This window comes from Oncorhynchus tshawytscha, linkage group LG15, assembly GCF_018296145.1.
Source record: "Oncorhynchus tshawytscha isolate Ot180627B linkage group LG15, Otsh_v2.0, whole genome shotgun sequence".
Classification (NCBI taxonomy): domain Eukaryota; kingdom Metazoa; phylum Chordata; class Actinopteri; order Salmoniformes; family Salmonidae; genus Oncorhynchus; species Oncorhynchus tshawytscha.
In genome coordinates, this window is record NC_056443.1 from 35,700,564 (window position 1) to 35,718,888 (window position 18,325).

The window sequence follows — 18,325 nt, forward strand, 5'->3', positions numbered from 1 at the left end:
ATCTAAGGGGATGTAGCTCAGAGGAATAGAGCATTAGTTGAACGTACGAAGACCTGGGGGCAATCCTCAGCAGCTCCAAGACACCACCAAACTCAGCAGATTCATTTCTTAAAGGGAACATATGCTTCTGCCAAACCTCTGACCATCTAGGGGATGGCGTTTGACTACATTTGTCATCCTTTGATAGCTCAGTTGGTAGAGCGGAGGACTGTAGGTGAAATTGCTGTAATCCTTAGGTCGCTGGTTCAAATCCGGCTCGAAGGATTGTACATTTTCTTGTGGCTTACGCCAACTTTTCAGCAGTGCACCTTGACATGGCTTAGAGGCCAATGGGTTTTTGACAGCAGTGCTTACCTTGACATGTGCTTGACAAAAATATCTTTCCCTGAGAGAAGAATCTTCACTGAGCTGTGCTAACAGCAATCTTCACTTGTTGACCTTTGCCTGGAATGTTGGTCATCCAGCAGAGCAGAGTTCTGGGATCCGAGATTGCACAGCAGTCCTCAAGGTCGCTGACTCAGAAGAGTGGTATAACTTTTTCTGCAGTTCCAGCCACTTTAATTTTTGACTTATGCCTAGTGTTTCCCAAAAGCAAGTCATTCCCTGATGGGAATCAAACCCAGGCTACGGTGGAAAAAGAACCGAAGCTAACCACTAGACCAACAGGGAGAGAAAAAGACATTTCGCAGTGAGGGGGCTAAACTTATTTTATTCCTCGGCTCACTTTTTGTCTATTCCCAAATGCAACTACTTGCAATCCCCTTACAGGTGCAACTACATTTTATGACAGTAGCTCAGAGGAATAGAGCATTACTTGTTGATGTAGCTCAGAGGAATAGAGCATTAGTTGAACGTACGAAGACCTGGGGGCAATCCTCAGCAGCTCCAAGACACCACCAAACTCAGCAGATTCATTTCTTAAAGGGAACATATGCTTCTGCCGAACCTCTGACCATCTAGGTGATGGCGTTTGACTACATTTGTCATCCTTTGATAGCTCAGTTGGTAGAGCGGAGGACTGTAGGTGAAATTGCTGTAATCCTTAGGTTGCTGGTTCAAATCCGGCTCGAAAGATTGTACATTTTCTTGTGGCTTACGCCAACTTTTTGACAGCAGTGCACCTTGACATGTGCTTGACAAAAAATATCTTTCCCTGAGAGAAGAAATCTTCACTTGTTGACCTTTGATAGGAATGTTGGTAGAGCAGCAGAGAGTTCTCGAGATTGCAACAGTCCTTAGGTCGCTGACTCAGAAGAGTATAACTTTTTCTGCAGTTGTGCCAAGTTTTTGACTTATGCCTAGTGTTTCCCCAAAAGCAAGTCATTCCCTGAGCGGGAATCAAACCCAGGCTGCTGTGGTAAAAGAACCGAATCCTAACCACTAGACCAACAGGGAGAGAGAAAAAGACATTTCGCAGTGAGGGGGCTAAACAGCGATTTTATTCCTCGGCTCACTTTTTGTCTATTCCCAAATGCAACTACTTGCAATCTAAGGGGATGTAGCTCAGAGGAATAGAGCATTAGTTGAACGTACGAAGACCTGGGGGCAATCCTCAGCAGCTCCAAGACACCACCAAACTCAGCAGATTCATTTCTTAAAGGGAACATATGCTTCTGCCGAACCTCTGACCATCTAGGTGATGGCGTTTGACTACATTTGTCATCCTTCGATAGCTCAGTTGGTAGAGCGGAGGACTGTAGGTGAAATTGCTGTAATCCTTAGGTCGCTGGTTCAAATCCGGCTCGAAGGATTGTACATTTTCTTGTGGCTTACGCCAACTTTTTGACAGCAGTGCACCTTGACATGTGCTTGACAAAAAATATCTTTCCCTGAGAGAAGAAATCTTCACTTGTTGACCTTTGATAGGAATGTTGGTAGAGCAGCAGAGAGTTCTCGAGATTGCAACAGTCCTTAGGTCGCTGACTCAGAAGAGTATAACTTTTTCTGCAGTTGTGCCAAGTTTTTGACTTATGCCTAGTGTTTCCCCAAAAGCAAGTCATTCCCTGAGCGGGAATCAAACCCAGGCTGCTGTGGTAAAAGAACCGAATCCTAACCACTAGACCAACAGGGAGAGAGAAAAAGACATTTCGCAGTGAGGGGGCTAAACAGCGATTTTATTCCTCGGCTCACTTTTTGTCTATTCCCAAATGCAACTACTTGCAATCTAAGGGGATGTAGCTCAGAGGAATAGAGCATTAGTTGAACGTACGAAGACCTGGGGGCAATCCTCAGCAGCTCCAAGACACCACCAAACTCAGCAGATTCATTTCTTAAAGGGAACATATGCTTCTGCCAAACCTCTGACCATCTAGGTGATGGCGTTTGACTAAATTTGTCACCCTTTGATAGCTCAGTTGGTAGAGCGGAGGACTGTAGGTGAAATTGCTGTAATCCTTAGGTCGCTGGTTCAAACCGGCTCCGGCTCAGAAGGATTGTACATTTTCTTGTGGCTTACGCCAACTTTTTGACAGCAGTGCACCTTGACATGTGCTTGACAGGAAAAAATATCTTTCCCTGAGAGAAGAAAAGAAATCTTCCTGTTGACCCCAGCTGTTCCAGAAGGAATGTTGAGTACAGAGCAGTGCATCAGAGTTCTGGAGATTGCAATCTCAGTCCTTAAGGTAACGCTGACTCAGAAGAGTATAACTTTTTCAGCAGTTGTGCCAAGTTTTTGACTTATGCCTAGTGTTTCCCCAAAGCAAGTCATTCCCTGACATGTATTCCTAGCGGGAATCAAACCCATGCCACGGTGGTAAAAGAACCGAATCCTAACCACTAGACCAACAGGGAGAGAGAAAAAGACATTTCGCAGTGAGGGGGCTAAACACGATTTTATTCCTCGGCTCACTTTTTGTCTATTCCCAAATGCAACTACTTGCAATCTAAGGGGATGTAGCTCAGAGGATAGAGCATTTGTTGCTCACTTTTTGTTATTACTGATTGTCAACCTGGGGGCAATCCTCAGCATTAACTCCAAGGCAAACCACCAAACTCAGCAGATTCATTTCTTAAAGGGAACATATGCTTCTGCCGAACCTCTGACCATCTAGATAATGGCGTTTGACTACATTTGTCACCCTTTGATAGCTCAGTTGGTAGAGCGGAGGACTGTAGGTGAAATTGCTGTAATCCTTAGGTCGCTGGTTCAAATCCGGCTCAAAGGATTGTACATTTTCTTGTGGCTTACGCCAACTTTTTGACAGCAGTGCACCTTGACATGTGCTTGACAAAAAATATCTTTCCCTGAGAGAAGAAATCTTCACTTGTTGACCTTTGATAGGAATGTTGGTAGAGCAGCAGAGAGTTCTCGAGATTGCAACAGTCCTTAGGTCGCTGACTCAGAAGAGTATAACTTTTTCTGCAGTTGTGCCAAGTTTTTGACTTATGCCTAGTGTTTCCCCAAAAGCAAGTCATTCCCTGAGCGGGAATCAAACCCAGGCTGCTGTGGTAAAAGAACCGAATCCTAACCACTAGACCAACAGGGAGAGAGAAAAAGACATTTCGCAGTGAGGGGGCTAAACAGCGATTTTATTCCTCGGCTCACTTTTTGTCTATTCCCAAATGCAACTACTTGCAATCTAAGGGGATGTAGCTCAGAGGAATAGAGCATTAGTTGAACGTACGAAGACCTGGGGGCAATCCTCAGCAGCTCCAAGACACCACCAAACTCAGCAGATTCATTTCTTAAAGGGAACATATGCTTCTGCCGAACCTCTGACCATCTAGGTGATGGCGTTTGACTACATTTGTCATCCTTCGATAGCTCAGTTGGTAGAGCGGAGGACTGTAGGTGAAATTGCTGTAATCCTTAGGTCGCTGGTTCAAATCCGGCTCGAAGGATTGTACATTTTCTTGTGGCTTACGCCAACTTTTTGACAGCAGTGCACCTTGACATGTGCTTGACAAAAAATATCTTTCCCTGAGAGAAGAAATCTTCACTTGTTGACCTTTGATAGGAATGTTGGTAGAGCAGCAGAGAGTTCTCGAGATTGCAACAGTCCTTAGGTCGCTGACTCAGAAGAGTATAACTTTTTCTGCAGTTGTGCCAAGTTTTTGACTTATGCCTAGTGTTTCCCCAAAAGCAAGTCATTCCCTGAGCGGGAATCAAACCCAGGCTGCGGTGGTAAAAGAACCGAATCCTAACCACTAGACCAACAGGGAGAGAGAAAAAGACATTTCGCAGTGAGGGGGCTAAACAGCGATTTTATTCCTCGGCTCACTTTTTGTCTATTCCCAAATGCAACTACTTGCAATCTAAGGGGATGTAGCTCAGAGGAATAGAGCATTAGTTGAACGTACGAAGACCTGGGGGCAATCCTCAGCAGCTCCAAGACACCACCAAACTCAGCAGATTCATTTCTTAAAGGGAAATATGCATATGCTTCTGCCGAACCTCTGACCATCTAGGTGATGGCGTTTGACTACATTTGTCATCCTTTGATAGCTCAGTTGGTAGAGCGGAGGACTGTAGGTGAAATTGCTGTAATCCTTAGGTCGCTGCTTCAAATCCGGCTCGAAGGATTGTACATTTTCTTGTGGCTTACGCTAACTTTTTGACAGCAGTGCACCTTGACATGTGCTTGACAAAAAATATCTTTCCCTGAGAGAAGAAATCTTCACTTGTTGACCTTTGATAGGAATGTTGGTAGAGCAGCAGAGAGTTCTCGAGATTGCAACAGTCCTTAGGTCGCTGACTCAGAAGAGTATAACTTTTTCTGCAGTTGTGCCAAGTTTTTGACTTATGCCTAGTGTTTCCCCAAAAGCAAGTCATTCCCTGAGCGGGAATCAAACCCAGGCCACGGTGGTAAAAGAACCGAATCCTAACCACTAGACCAACAGGGAGAGAGAAAAAGACATTTCGCAGTGAGGGGGCTAAACAGCGATTTTATTCCTCGGCTCACTTTTTGTCTATTCCCAAATGCAACTACTTGCAATCTAAGGGGATGTAGCTCAGAGGAATAGAGCATTAGTTGAACGTACGAAGACCTGGGGGCAATCCTCAGCAGCTCCAAGACACCACCAAACTCAGCAGATTCATTTCTTAAAGGGAACATATGCTTCTGCCGAACCTCTGACCATCTAGGTGATGGCGTTTGACTACATTTGTCATCCTTCGATAGCTCAGTTGGTAGAGCGGAGGACTGTAGGTGAAATTGCTGTAATCCTTAGGTCGCTGGTTCAAATCCGGCTCGAAGGATTGTACATTTTCTTGTGGCTTACGCCAACTTTTTGACAGCAGTGCACCTTGACATGTGCTTGACAAAAAATATCTTTCCCTGAGAGAAGAAATCTTCACTTGTTGACCTTTGATAGGAATGTTGGTAGAGCAGCAGAGAGTTCTCGAGATTGCAACAGTCCTTAGGTCGCTGACTCAGAAGAGTATAACTTTTTCTGCAGTTGTGCCAAGTTTTTGACTTATGCCTAGTGTTTCCCCAAAAGCAAGTCATTCCCTGAGCGGGAATCAAACCCAGGCTGCTGTGGTAAAAGAACCGAATCCTAACCACTAGACCAACAGGGAGAGAGAAAAGACATTTCGCAGTGAGGGGGCTAAACAGCGATTTTATTCCTCGGCTCACTTTTTGTCTATTCCCAAATGCAACTACTTGCAATCTAAGGGGATGTAGCTCAGAGGAATAGAGCATTAGTTGAACGTACGAAGACCTGGGGCAATCCTCAGCAGCTCCAAGACACCACCAAACTCAGCAGATTCATTTCTTAAAGGGAACAACAAACCTCTGACCATCTAGGTGATGGCTTCATTTGTCAGATACCTCAGTTGGTAGAGCGGAGGACTGTAGGTGAAATTGCTGTAATCCTGACCATCCTAGCACTTTTTGACAGCTTCTTGCTTGATGGCGTTTGACTACAATTTGAAATCCCTTTGATAGCTCAGTTGGTCAGAGCGGAGGACTGCTTAGGTGAAATTGCTGTAATAACTTTTTAGGTGCAGCCAGCTGGTTCAAATCCGGCTCGAAGGAAACATCATTTTCTTGTGGCTTACGCCAACTTTTTGACAGCAGTGCACCTTGACATGTGCTTGATGAAAAAAATATCTTTCCCTGAGAGAAGAAATCTTCACTTGTTGACCTTTGATAGGAATGTTGGTAGAGCAGCAGAGAGTTCTCGAGATTGCAACAGTCCTTAGGTCGCTGACTCAGAAGAGTATAACTTTTTCTGCAGTTGTGCCAAGTTTTTGACTTATGCCTAGTGTTTCCCCAAAAGCAAGTCATTCCCTGAGCTGGGGAATCAAACCAAGGCTAATCGGTGAGGGGGCTAAACAAACCACTAGACCAACAGGGAGAGAGAAAAGACATTTCGCAGTGAGGGGGCTAAAAGCGATTTTTTCCCAACTTTTTGTCAGCATTCCCAAATGCAACTACTTGCAATCTAAGGGGATTTAGCTCAGAGGAATGAGCATTAGTTGAACGTACGAAGGGGGCTTTCCTCAGCAGCTCCAAGACTTGTTGACCTTGACCAAACTCAGCAGGATTTCTTAAAGGGAAAATATGCTTCTGCTGAAGGTCTGACCAAATCTAGGTGATGGCGTTTGACTAATTTTTTGTCCTTTGATAGCTCAGTTGGCAGAGCGGAGGACTGTAGGTGAAATTGCTTTGTGAATCCTTAGGTTGCTGGTTCAAATCAGCAGAGCTCCAAAACACCTAACCAGAAATTGGATTTTCATTTGTGGAAACTTACGCCAACTTTTTGACAGCAGTGTAACATGACTGAATACAAACAGTGCAGCATTCCCAGCAGCTTGACAAAAAATCAAACTTTCCCTGAGAGAAGAAATCTTACTTGTTGACCTTTGATAGGAATGTTGGTCAGACCAAGAGGTTCTCGAGTTGCAACAGTCCTTAGGTCACTAGACAACAGGAAGAGTATAACTTTTCACCTCTGCAGTTGGCAGACTAAAGCGATTTTTTGACTTATGCCTTTTTGTCAATTCCCAATGCAAGTCATTGTTGGAGCGGGAATCAAACCCAGGAATAGTAAGCATTAAAAGAACCGAATCAAACCACAGGGGATCCCCAGCAGGGAAGAGCACCACCAAAAAAGACATTTGCAGTGAGGGGGCTTAAACATATTTTATTCCTCTGACCACTTTCTGTCTATTCCCAAATGCGTTTGACTACTTGCAATCCAGGGAATGTAGCTAGAGGGAATAGAGCAAAGTTGAACTACGAGCCCCTAGCACTCACATCCGTCATGCTGGTTTAAATCCGGTTTGAAAGACATTTTCTGGGCTTACCTCCAACTTTTTGACAGCAGTGCTCCATTTTGCTTCGCCCAAATAGGTCCACAGCTCCAAGAAACCACCAAACTCAGCAGACCCATCTTAAAGGGAACATATGCTTCTGAAGAACCTCTGACCATCACTGATGGCGTTTGACTACCATTTGTCACCCTTTGAAGCTCAGTTGGTAGAGCGGAGGACTGTAGGGTGAAATTGCTGTAATCCTTAGGTCGCTGGTTCAAATCTCAGGCTCAAAGGATTGTACAACATTTTTCTGCAGATTACGCCAACTTTTTGACAGCAGTGCACCTTGACATAGTGCTTGACAAAAATATCTTTCCCTGAGAGAAGAAATCTTCACTTGTTGATTTGTCCTTTGATAGGAATGTTGGTAGAGCAGCAGAGAGTTCTCGAGTTGGGGGAAGTCCTTAGGTCGCTGACTCAGAACAGTATAACTTTTTTGATTACCAAAACTTATGCCTAGTGTTTCCCCAAAACGGCCCAATAGAGGTGAAGGCCCTTTTTGTGCTTGTCAAAAATATGTTTCCCCAACGTCAAGCTAAGGAGATGATTGATTAGGAACCAGAACAGCAGGGGAATCCCCATCCAAACACCACCAAACTCAGTGAGATTCATTTCTTAAAGAAGTTTTTGAATGCCTAACCACTAGACCAGGTGAGTGGTAAAAGAACCGTTTAACCACTAGACCAGGAGAGAGAAAAAGACATTTCATAGCAGTGAGGGGGCTAAACAGCGATTTTATTCCTCGGCTCACTTTTTGTCTATTCCCAAATGCAACTACTTGCAATCTAAGGGGATGTAGCTCAGAGGAATAGAGCATTAGTTGAATACGAAGACCTGGGGGCAATCCTCAGCAGCTCCAAGACACCACCAAACTCAGCAGATTCATTTCTTAAAGGGAACATATGCTTCTGCCGAACCTCTGACCATCTAGGTGATGGCGTTTGACTACATTTGACCTTTGATCAGTTGGTAGACTGTAATCCTTAGGTGCTGGGGTATCAACAGAGCCACTGCCTGTTGACCCGCTTTCATCAGAACCCGATAGCTCAGTACAGGTGCATCAAAGCGGAGGACTGTAGGTGAAATTGCTGTAATCCTTTCAGCTGGTTGCTCGAAGGATTGTACATTTTCTTGTGGCTTACGCCAACTTTTTGACAGCAGTGCACCTTGACATGTGCTTGACAAAAAATATCTTTCCCTGAGAGAAGAAATCTTCACTTGTTGACCTTTGATAGGAATGTTGGTAGAGCAGCAGAGAGTTCTCGAGATTGCAACAGTCCTTAGGTCGCTGACTCAGAAGAGTATAACTTTTTCTGCAGTTGTGCCAAGTTTTTGACTTATGCCTAGTGTTTCCCCAGAAAAGCAAGTCATTCCCTGAGCGGGAATCAAACCCAGGCTGCGGTGGTAAAAGAACCGAATCCTAACCACTAGACCAACAGGGAGAGAGAAAAAGACATTTCGCAGTGAGGGGGCTAAACAGCGATTTTATTCCTCGGCTCACTTTTTGTCTATTCCCATGTATAAACAGTATTTTTTTTTGGAATTTTTGTTATTCCCAAATGCAACTACTTGCAATCTAAGGGGATGTAGCAGAGGAATAGAGCATTAGTTGAACGTACGAAGACCTGGGGGCAATCCTCAGCAGCTCCAAGACACCACCAAACTCAGCAGATTCATTTCTTAAAGGGAACATATGCTTCTGCCGAACCTCTGACCATCTAGGTGATGGCGTTTGACTACATTTGTCATCCTTCGATAGCTCAGTTGGTAGAGCGGAGGACTGTAGGTGAAATTGCTGTAATCCTTAGGTCGCTGGTTCAAATCCGGCTCGAAGGATTGTACATTTTCTTGTGGCTTACGCCAACTTTTTGACAGCAGTGCACCTTGACATGTGCTTGACAAAAAATATCTTTCCCTGAGAGAAGAAATCTTCACTTGTTGACCTTTGATAGGAATGTTGGTAGAGCAGCAGAGAGTTCTCGAGATTGCAACAGTCCTTAGGTCGCTGACTCAGAAGAGTATAACTTTTTCTGCAGTTGTGCCAAGTTTTTGACTTATGCCTAGTGTTTCCCCAAAAGCAAGTCATTCCCTGAGCGGGAATCAAACCCAGGCCGCGGTGGTAAAAGAACCGAATCCTAACCACTAGACCAACAGGGAGAGAGAAAAAGACATTTCGCAGTGAGGGGGCTAAACAGCGATTTTATTCCTCGGCTCACTTTTTGTCTATTCCCAAATGCAACTACTTGCAATCTAAGGGGATGTAGCTCAGAGGAATAGAGCATTAGTTGAACGTACGAAGACCTGGGGGCAATCCTCAGCAGCTCCAAGACACCACCAAACTCAGCAGATTCATTTCTTAAAGGGAACATATGCTTCTGCCGAACCTCTGACCATCTAGGTGATGGCGTTTGACTACATTTGTCATCCTTCGATAGCTCAGTTGGTAGAGCGGAGGACTGTAGGTGAAATTGCTGTAATCCTTAGGTCGCTGGTTCAAATCCGGCTCGAAGGATTACATTTTCTTGTGGCTTACGCCAACTTTTTGACAGCAGTGCACCTTGACATGTGCTTGACAAAAATATCTTTCCCTGAGAGAAGAAATCTTCACTTGTTGACCTTTGATAGGAATGTTGGTAGAGCAGCAGAGAGTTCTCGAGATTGCAACAGTCCTTAGGTCGCTGACTCAGAAGAGTATAACTTTTTCTGCAGTTGTGCCAAGTTTTTGACTTATGCCTAGTGTTTCCCCAAAAGCAAGTCATTCCCTGAGCGGGAATCAAACCCAGGCTGCTGTGGTAAAAGAACCGAATCCTAACCACTAGACCAACAGGGAGAGAGAAAAAGACATTTCGCAGTGAGGGGGCTAAACAGCGATTTTATTCCTCGGCTCACTTTTTGTCTATTCCCAAATGCAACTACTTGCAATCTAAGGGGATGTAGCTCAGAGGAATAGAGCATTAGTTGAACGTACGAAGACCTGGGGGCAATCCTCAGCAGCTCCAAGACACCACCAAACTCAGCAGATTCATTTCTTAAAGGGAACATATGCTTCTGCCAGAGGAACCTCTGACCATCTCAGCAGCTCCAAGACACCACCAAACTCAGCAGATTCATTTCTTAAAGGGAACATATGCTTCTGAACCTCTGACCATCTAGGTGATGGCGTTTCATTTGTCATCCTTCGATAGCTCAGTTGGTAGAGCGGAGGACTGTAGGTGAAATTGCTGTAATCCTTAGGTCGCTGGTTCAAATCCGGCTCGAAGGATTGTACATTTTCTTGTGGCTTACGCCAACTTTTTGACAGCAGTGCACCTTGACATGTGCTTGACAAAAAATATCTTTCCCTGAGAGAAGAAATCTTCACTTGTTGACCTTTGATAGGAATGTTGGTAGAGCAGCAGAGAGTTCTCGAGATTGCAACAGTCCTTAGGTCGCTGACTCAGAAGAGTATAACTTTTTCTGCAGTTGTGCCAAGTTTTTGACTTATGCCTAGTGTTTCCCCAAAAGCAAGTCATTCCCTGAGCGGGAATCAAACCCAGGCTGCTGTGGTAAAAGAACCGAATCCTAACCACTAGACCAACAGGGAGAGAGAAAAAGACATTTCGCAGTGAGGGGGCTAAACAGCGATTTTATTCCTCGGCTCACTTTTTGTCTATTCCCAAATGCAACTACTTGCAATCTAAGGGGATGTAGCTCAGAGGAATAGAGCATTAGTTGAACGTACGAAGACCTGGGGGCAATCCTCAGCAGCTCCAAGACACCACCAAACTCAGCAGATTCATTTCTTAAAGGGAACATATGCTTCTGCCTGAACCTCTGACCATCTAGGTGATGGCGTTTGACTACATTTGTCATCCTTCGATAGCTCAGTTGGTAGAGCGGAGGACTGTAGGTGAAATTGCTGTAATCCTTAGGTCGCTGGTTCAAATCCGGCTCGAAGGATTGTACATTTTCTTGTGGCTTACGCCAACTTTTTGACAGCAGTGCACCTTGACATGTGCTTGACAAAAAATATCTTTCCCTGAGAGAAGAAATCTTCACTTGTTGACCTTTGATAGGAATGTTGGTAGAGCAGCAGAGAGTTCTCGAGATTGCAACAGTCCTTAGGTCGCTGACTCAGAAGAGTATAACTTTTTCTGCAGTTGTGCCAAGTTTTTGACTTATGCCTAGTGTTTCCCCAAAAGCAAGTCATTCCCTGAGCGGGAATCAAACCCAGGCTGCTGTGGTAAAAGAACCGAATCCTAACCACTAGACCAACAGGGAGAGAGAAAAAGACATTTCGCAGTGAGGGGGCTAAACAGCGATTTTATTCCTCGGCTCACTTTTTGTCTATTCCCAAATGCAACTACTTGCAATCTAAGGGGATGTAGCTCAGAGGAATAGAGCATTCGTTGAACGTACGAAGACCAATCCTCAGCAGCTCCAAGAAACCACCAAACTCAGCAGATTAATTTCTTAAAGGGAACATATGCTTCTGCCGAACCTCTGACCATCTAGGTGATGGCGTTTGACTACATTTGTCATCCTTTGATAGCTCAGTTGGTAGAGCGGGGGACTGTAGGTGAAATTGCTGTAATCCTTAGGTCGCTGGTTCAAATCCGGCTCGAAGGATTGTACATTTTCTTGTGGCTTACGCCAACTTTTTGACAGCAGTGCACCTTGACATGTGCTTGACAAAAATGATCTTTCCCTGAGAGAAGAAATCTTCACTTGTTGACCTTTGATAGGAATGTTGGTAGAGCAGCAGAGACTTCTCGAGATTGCAACAGTCCTTAGGTCGCTGACTCAGAAGAGTATAACTTTTTCTGCAGTTGTGCCAAGTTTTTGACTTATGCCTAGTGTTTCCCCAAAAGCAAGTCATTCCCTGAGCGGGAATCAAACCCAGGCTGCTGTGGTAAAAGAACCGAATCCTAACCACTAGACCAACAGGGAGAGAGAAAAAGACATTTCGCAGTGAGGGGGCTAAACAGCGATTTTATTCCTCGGCTCACTTTTTGTCTATTCCCAAATGCAACTACTTGCAATCTAAGGGGATGTAGCTCAGAGGAATAGAGCATTAGTTGAACGTACGAAGACCTGGGGGCAATCCTCAGCAGCTCCAAGACACCACCAAACTCAGCAGATTCATTTCTTAAAGGGAACATATGCTTCTGCCGAACCTCTGACCATCTAGGTGATGGCGTTTGACTACATTTGTCACCTTCGATAGCTCAGTTGGTAGAGCGGAGGACTGTAGGTGAAATTGCTGTAATCCTTAGGTCGCTGGTTCAAATCCGGCTCGAAGGATTGTACATTTTCTTGTGGCTTACGCCAACTTTTTGACAGCAGTGCACCTTGACATGTGCTTGACAAAAAATATCTTTCCCTGAGAGAAGAAATCTTCACTTGTTGACCTTTGATAGGAATGTTGGTAGAGCAGCAGAGAGTTCTCGAGATTGCAACAGTCCTTAGGTCGCTGACTCAGAAGAGTATAACTTTTTCTGCAGTTGTGCCAAGTTTTTGACTTATGCCTAGTGTTTCCCCAAAAGCAAGTCATTCCCTGAGCGGGAATCAAACCCAGGCTGCTGTGGTAAAAGAACCGAATCCTAACCACTAGACCAACAGGGAGAGAGAAAAAGACATTTCGCAGTGAGGGGGCTAAACAGCGATTTTATTCCTCGGCTCACTTTTTGTCTATTCCCAAATGCAACTACTTGCATCTAAGGGGATGTAGCTCAGAGGAATAGAGCATTAGTTGAACGTACGAAGACCTGGGGGCAATCCTCAGCAGCTCCAAGACACCACCAAACTCAGCAGATTCATTTCTTAAAGGGAACATATGCTTCTGCCGAACCTCTGACCATCTAGGTGATGGCGTTTGACTACATTTGTCATCCTTCGATAGCTCAGTTGGTAGAGCGGAGGACTGTAGGTGAAATTGCTGTAATCCTTAGGTCGCTGGTTCAAATCCGGCTCGAAGGATTGTACATTTTCTTGTGGCTTACGCCAACTTTTTGACAGCAGTGCACCTTGACATGTGCTTGACAAAAATGATCTTTCCCTGAGAGAAGAAATCTTCACTTGTTGACCTTTGATAGGAATGTTGGTAGAGCAGCAGAGAGTTCTCGAGATTGCAACAGTCCTTAGGTCGCTGACTCAGAAGAGTATAACTTTTTCTGCAGTTGTGCCAAGTTTTTGACTTATGCCTAGTGTTTCCCAAAAGCAAGTCATTCCCTGAGCGGGAATCAAACCCAGGCTGCTGTGGTAAAAGAACCGAATCCTAACCACTAGACCAACAGGGAGAGAGAAAAAGACATTTCGCAGTGAGGGGGCTAAACAGCGATTTTATTCCTCGGCTCACTTTTTGTCTATTCCCAAATGCAACTACTTGCAATCTAAGGGGATGTAGCTCAGAGGAATAGAGCATTAGTTGAACGTACGAAGACCTGGGGGCAATCCTCAGCAGCTCCAAGACACCACCAAACTCAGCAGATTCATTTCTTAAAGGGAACATATGCTTCTGCCGAACCTCTGACCATCTAGGTGATGGCGTTTGACTACATTTGTCATCCTTCGATAGCTCAGTTGGTAGAGCGGAGGACTGTAGGTGAAATTGCTGTAATCCTTAGGTCGCTGGTTCAAATCCGGCTCGAAGGATTGTACATTTTCTTGTGGCTTACGCCAACTTTTTGACAGCAGTGCACCTTGACATGTGCTTGCTTGACAAAAAATATCTTTCCCTGAGAGAAGAAATCTTCACTTGTTGACCTTTGATAGGAATGTTGGTAGAGCAGCAGAGAGTTCTCGAGATTGCAACAGTCCTTAGGTCGCTGACTCAGAAGAGTATAACTTTTTCTGCAGTTGTGCCAAGTTTTTGACTTATGCCTAGTGTTTCCCCAAAAGCAAGTCATTCCCTGAGCGGGAATCAAACCCAGGCTGCTGTGGTAAAAGAACCGAATCCTAACCACTAGACCAACAGGGAGAGAGAAAAAGACATTTCGCAGTGAGGGGGCTAAACAGCGATTTTATTCCTCGGCTCACTTTTTGTCTATTCCCAAATGCAACTACTTGCAATCTAAGGGGATGTAGCTCAGAGGAATAGAGCATTAGTTGAACGTACGAAGACCTGGGGGCAATCCTCAGCAGCTCCAAGACACCACCAAACTCAGCAGATTCATTTCTTAAAGGGAACATATGCTTCTGCCGAACCTCTCGACCATCTAGGTGATGGCGTTTGACTACATTTGTCATCCTTCGATAGCTCAGTTGGTAGAGCGGAGGACTGTAGGTGAAATTGCTGTAATCCTTAGGTCGCTGGTTCAAATCCGGCTCGAAGGATTGTAAATTTTCTTGTGGCTTACGCCAACTTTTTGACAGCAGTGCACCTTGACATGTGCTTGACAAAAATGATCTTTCCCTGAGAGAAGAAATCTTCACTTGTTGACCTTTGATAGGAATGTTGGTAGAGCAGCAGAGAGTTCTCGAGATTGCAACAGTCCTTAGGTCGCTGACTCAGAAGAGTATAACTTTTTCTGCAGTTGTGCCAAGTTTTTGACTTATGCCTAGTGTTTCCCCAAAAGCAAGTCATTCCCTGAGCGGGAATCAAACCCAGGCTGCTGTGGTAAAAGAACCGAATCCTAACCACTAGACCAACAGGGAGAGAGAAAAAGACATTTCGCAGTGAGGGGGCTAAACAGCGATTTTATTCCTCGGCTCTCACTTTTTGTCTATTCCCAAATGCAACTACTTGCAATCTAAGGGGATGTAGCTCAGAGGAATAGAGCATTAGTTGAACGTACGAAGACCTGGGGGCAATCCTCAGCAGCTCCAAGACACCACCAAACTCAGCAGATTCATTTCTTAAAGGGAACATATGCTTCTGCCGAACCTCTGACCATCTAGGTGATGGCGTTTGACTACATTTGTCATCCTTCGATAGCTCAGTTGGTAGAGCGGAGGACTGTAGGTGAAATTGCTGTAATCCTTAGGTCGCTGGTTCAAATCCGGCTCGAAGGATTGTACATTTTCTTGTGGCTTACGCCAACTTTTTGACAGCAGTGCACCTTGACATGTGCTTGACAAAAAATATCTTTCCCTGAGAGAAGAAATCTTCACTTGTTGACCTTTGATAGGAATGTTGGTAGAGCAGCAGAGAGTTCTCGAGATTGCAACAGTCCTTAGGTCGCTGACTCAGAAGAGTATAACTTTTTCTGCAGTTGTGCCAAGTTTTTGACTTATGCCTAGTGTTTCCCCAAAAGCAAGTCATTCCCTGAGCGGGAATCAAACCCAGGCCGCGGTGGTAAAAGAACCGAATCCTAACCACTAGACCAACAGGGAGAGAGAAAAAGACATTTCGCAGTGAGGGGGCTAAACAGCGATTTTATTCCTCGGCTCACTTTTTGTCTATTCCCAAATGCAACTACTTGCAATCTAAGGGGATGTAGCTCAGAGGAATAGAGCATTAGTTGAACGTACGAAGACCTGGGGGCAATCCTCAGCAGCTCCAAGACACCACCAAACTCAGCAGATTCATTTCTTAAAGGGAACATATGCTTCTGCCGAACCTCTGACCATCTAGGTGATGGCGTTTGACTACATTTGTCATCCTTCGATAGCTCAGTTGGTAGAGCGGAGGACTGTAGGTGAAATTGCTGTAATCCTTAGGTCGCTGGTTCAAATCCGGCTCGAAGGATTGTACATTTTCTTGTGGCTTACGCCAACTTTTTGACAGCAGTGCACCTTGACATGTGCTTGACAAAAAATATCTTTCCCTGAGAGAAGAAATCTTCACTTGTTGACCTTTGATAGGAATGTTGGTAGAGCAGCAGAGAGTTCTCGAGATTGCAACAGTCCTTAGGTCGCTGACTCAGAAGAGTATAACTTTTTCTGCAGTTGTGCCAAGTTTTTGACTTATGCCTAGTGTTTCCCCAAAAGCAAGTCATTCCCTGAGCGGGAATCAAACCCAGGCTGCTGTGGTAAAAGAACCGAATCCTAACCACTAGACCAACAGGGAGAGAGAAAAAGACATTTCGCAGTGAGGGGGCTAAACAGCGATTTTATTCCTCGGCTCACTTTTTGTCTATTCCCAAATGCAACTACTTGCAATCTAAGGGGATGTAGCTCAGAGGAATAGAGCATTAGTTGAACGTACGAAGACCTGGGGGCAATCCTCAGCAGCTCCAAGACACCACCAAACTCAGCAGATTCATTTCTTAAAGGGAACATATGCTTCTGCCGAACCTCTGACCATCTAGGTGATGGCGTTTGACTACATTTGTCATCCTTCGATAGCTCAGTTGGTAGAGCGGAGGACTGTAGGTGAAATTGCTGTAATCCTTAGGTCGCTGGTTCAAATCCGGCTCGAAGGATTGTACATTTTCTTGTGGCTTACGCCAACTTTTTGACAGCAGTGCACCTTGACATGTGCTTGACAAAAATGATCTTTCCCTGAGAGAAGAAATCTTCACTTGTTGACCTTTGATAGGAATGTTGGTAGAGCAGCAGAGAGTTCTCGAGATTGCAACAGTCCTTAGGTCGCTGACTCAGAAGAGTATAACTTTTTCTGCAGTTGTGCCAAGTTTTTGACTTATGCCTAGTGTTTCCCCAAAAGCAAGTCATTCCCTGAGCGGGAATCAAACCCAGGCTGCTGTGGTAAAAGAACCGAATCCTAACCACTAGACCAACAGGGAGAGAGAAAAAGACATTTCGCAGTGAGGGGGCTAAACAGCGATTTTATTCCTCGGCTCACTTTTTGTCTATTCCCAAATGCAACTACTTGCAATCTAAGGGGATGTAGCTCAGAGGAATAGAGCATTAGTTGAACGTACGAAGACCTGGGGGCAATCCTCAGCAGCTCCAAGACACCACCAAACTCAGCAGATTCATTTCTTAAAGGGAACATATGCTTCTGCCGAACCTCTGACCATCTAGGTGATGGCGTTTGACTACATTTGTCATCCTTCGATAGCTCAGTTGGTAGAGCGGAGGACTGTAGGTGAAATTGCTGTAATCCTTAGGTCGCTGGTTCAAATCCGGCTCGAAGGATTGTACATTTTCTTGTGGCTTACGCCAACTTTTTGACAGCAGTGCACCTTGACATGTGCTTGACAAAAATATCTTTCCCTGAGAGAAGAAATCTTCACTTGTTGACCTTTGATAGGAATGTTGGTAGAGCAGCAGAGAGTTCTCGAGATTGCAACAGTCCTTAGGGCTGACTCAGAAGAGTATAACTTTTTCTGCAGTTGTGCCAAGTTTTTGACTTATGCCTAGTGTTTCCCCAAAAGCAAGTCATTCCCTGAGCGGGAATCAAACCCAGGCTGCTGTGGTAAAAGAACCGAATCCTAACCACTAGACCAACAGGGAGAGAGAAAAAGACATTTCGCAGTGAGGGGGCTAAACAGCGATTTTATTCCTCGGCTCACTTTTTGTCTATTCCCAAATGCAACTACTTGCAATCTAAGGGGATGTAGCTCAGAGGAATAGAGCATTAGTTGAACGTACGAAGACCTGGGGGCAATCCTCAGCAGCTCCAAGACACCACCAAACTCAGCAGATTCATTTCTTAAAGGGAACATATGCTTCTGCCGAACCTCTGACCATCTAGGTGATGGCGTTTGACTACATTTGTCATCCTTCGATAGCTCAGTTGGTAGAGCGGAGGACTGTAGGTGAAATTGCTGTAATCCTTAGGTCGCTGGTTCAAATCCGGCTCGAAGGATTGTACATTTTCTTGTGGCTTACGCCAACTTTTTGACAGCAGTGCACCTTGACATGTGCTTGACAAAAATGATCTTTCCCTGAGAGAAGAAATCTTCACTTGTTGACCTTTGATAGGAATGTTGGTAGAGCAGCAGAGAGTTCTCGAGATTGCAACAGTCCTTAGGTCGCTGACTCAGAAGAGTATAACTTTTTCTGCAGTTGTGCCAAGTTTTTGACTTATGCCTAGTGTTTCCCCAAAAGCAAGTCATTCCCTGAGCGGGAATCAAACCCAGGCTGCGGTGGTAAAAGAACCGAATCCTAACCACTAGACCAACAGGGAGAGAGAAAAAGACATTTCGCAGTGAGGGGGCTAAACAGCGATTTTATTCC

At 44.9% G+C, this 18,325-nt stretch overlaps 16 non-coding genes across 16 annotated transcripts; all 16 read left to right on the plus strand.

Moving 5' to 3' along the window:
- Positions 1-1,663: 1,663 nt before the first annotated feature.
- trnay-gua lies at positions 1,664-1,750 on the plus strand. The gene is given in 2 exon segments: positions 1,664-1,700; positions 1,715-1,750. It is a non-coding gene; the product is annotated as a tRNA-Tyr (tRNA).
- Positions 1,751-3,753: 2,003 nt separating this feature from the next.
- On the plus strand, positions 3,754-3,840 carry trnay-gua. Its single transcript is given in 2 exon segments — positions 3,754-3,790; positions 3,805-3,840. It is a non-coding gene; the product is annotated as a tRNA-Tyr (tRNA).
- Positions 3,841-5,110: 1,270 nt separating this feature from the next.
- Positions 5,111-5,197, plus strand: trnay-gua. Its single transcript is given in 2 exon segments — positions 5,111-5,147; positions 5,162-5,197. It is a non-coding gene; the product is annotated as a tRNA-Tyr (tRNA).
- A 3,813-nt stretch (positions 5,198-9,010) lies between these two features.
- Positions 9,011-9,097, plus strand: trnay-gua. Its single transcript is given in 2 exon segments — positions 9,011-9,047; positions 9,062-9,097. It is a non-coding gene; the product is annotated as a tRNA-Tyr (tRNA).
- A 589-nt stretch (positions 9,098-9,686) lies between these two features.
- Positions 9,687-9,773, plus strand: trnay-gua. The gene is given in 2 exon segments: positions 9,687-9,723; positions 9,738-9,773. It is a non-coding gene; the product is annotated as a tRNA-Tyr (tRNA).
- Positions 9,774-10,436: 663 nt separating this feature from the next.
- Positions 10,437-10,523, plus strand: trnay-gua. Its single transcript is given in 2 exon segments — positions 10,437-10,473; positions 10,488-10,523. It is a non-coding gene; the product is annotated as a tRNA-Tyr (tRNA).
- A 590-nt stretch (positions 10,524-11,113) lies between these two features.
- On the plus strand, positions 11,114-11,200 carry trnay-gua. The gene is given in 2 exon segments: positions 11,114-11,150; positions 11,165-11,200. It is a non-coding gene; the product is annotated as a tRNA-Tyr (tRNA).
- A 1,257-nt stretch (positions 11,201-12,457) lies between these two features.
- On the plus strand, positions 12,458-12,544 carry trnay-gua. The gene is given in 2 exon segments: positions 12,458-12,494; positions 12,509-12,544. It is a non-coding gene; the product is annotated as a tRNA-Tyr (tRNA).
- Positions 12,545-13,132: 588 nt separating this feature from the next.
- Positions 13,133-13,219, plus strand: trnay-gua. Its single transcript is given in 2 exon segments — positions 13,133-13,169; positions 13,184-13,219. It is a non-coding gene; the product is annotated as a tRNA-Tyr (tRNA).
- A 588-nt stretch (positions 13,220-13,807) lies between these two features.
- Positions 13,808-13,894, plus strand: trnay-gua. Its single transcript is given in 2 exon segments — positions 13,808-13,844; positions 13,859-13,894. It is a non-coding gene; the product is annotated as a tRNA-Tyr (tRNA).
- A 594-nt stretch (positions 13,895-14,488) lies between these two features.
- trnay-gua lies at positions 14,489-14,575 on the plus strand. Its single transcript is given in 2 exon segments — positions 14,489-14,525; positions 14,540-14,575. It is a non-coding gene; the product is annotated as a tRNA-Tyr (tRNA).
- Positions 14,576-15,166: 591 nt separating this feature from the next.
- Positions 15,167-15,253, plus strand: trnay-gua. The gene is given in 2 exon segments: positions 15,167-15,203; positions 15,218-15,253. It is a non-coding gene; the product is annotated as a tRNA-Tyr (tRNA).
- Positions 15,254-15,842: 589 nt separating this feature from the next.
- On the plus strand, positions 15,843-15,929 carry trnay-gua. Its single transcript is given in 2 exon segments — positions 15,843-15,879; positions 15,894-15,929. It is a non-coding gene; the product is annotated as a tRNA-Tyr (tRNA).
- A 589-nt stretch (positions 15,930-16,518) lies between these two features.
- On the plus strand, positions 16,519-16,605 carry trnay-gua. Its single transcript is given in 2 exon segments — positions 16,519-16,555; positions 16,570-16,605. It is a non-coding gene; the product is annotated as a tRNA-Tyr (tRNA).
- Positions 16,606-17,194: 589 nt separating this feature from the next.
- trnay-gua lies at positions 17,195-17,281 on the plus strand. The gene is given in 2 exon segments: positions 17,195-17,231; positions 17,246-17,281. It is a non-coding gene; the product is annotated as a tRNA-Tyr (tRNA).
- A 586-nt stretch (positions 17,282-17,867) lies between these two features.
- Positions 17,868-17,954, plus strand: trnay-gua. The gene is given in 2 exon segments: positions 17,868-17,904; positions 17,919-17,954. It is a non-coding gene; the product is annotated as a tRNA-Tyr (tRNA).
- The last annotated feature ends 371 nt before the right edge of the window (positions 17,955-18,325 follow it).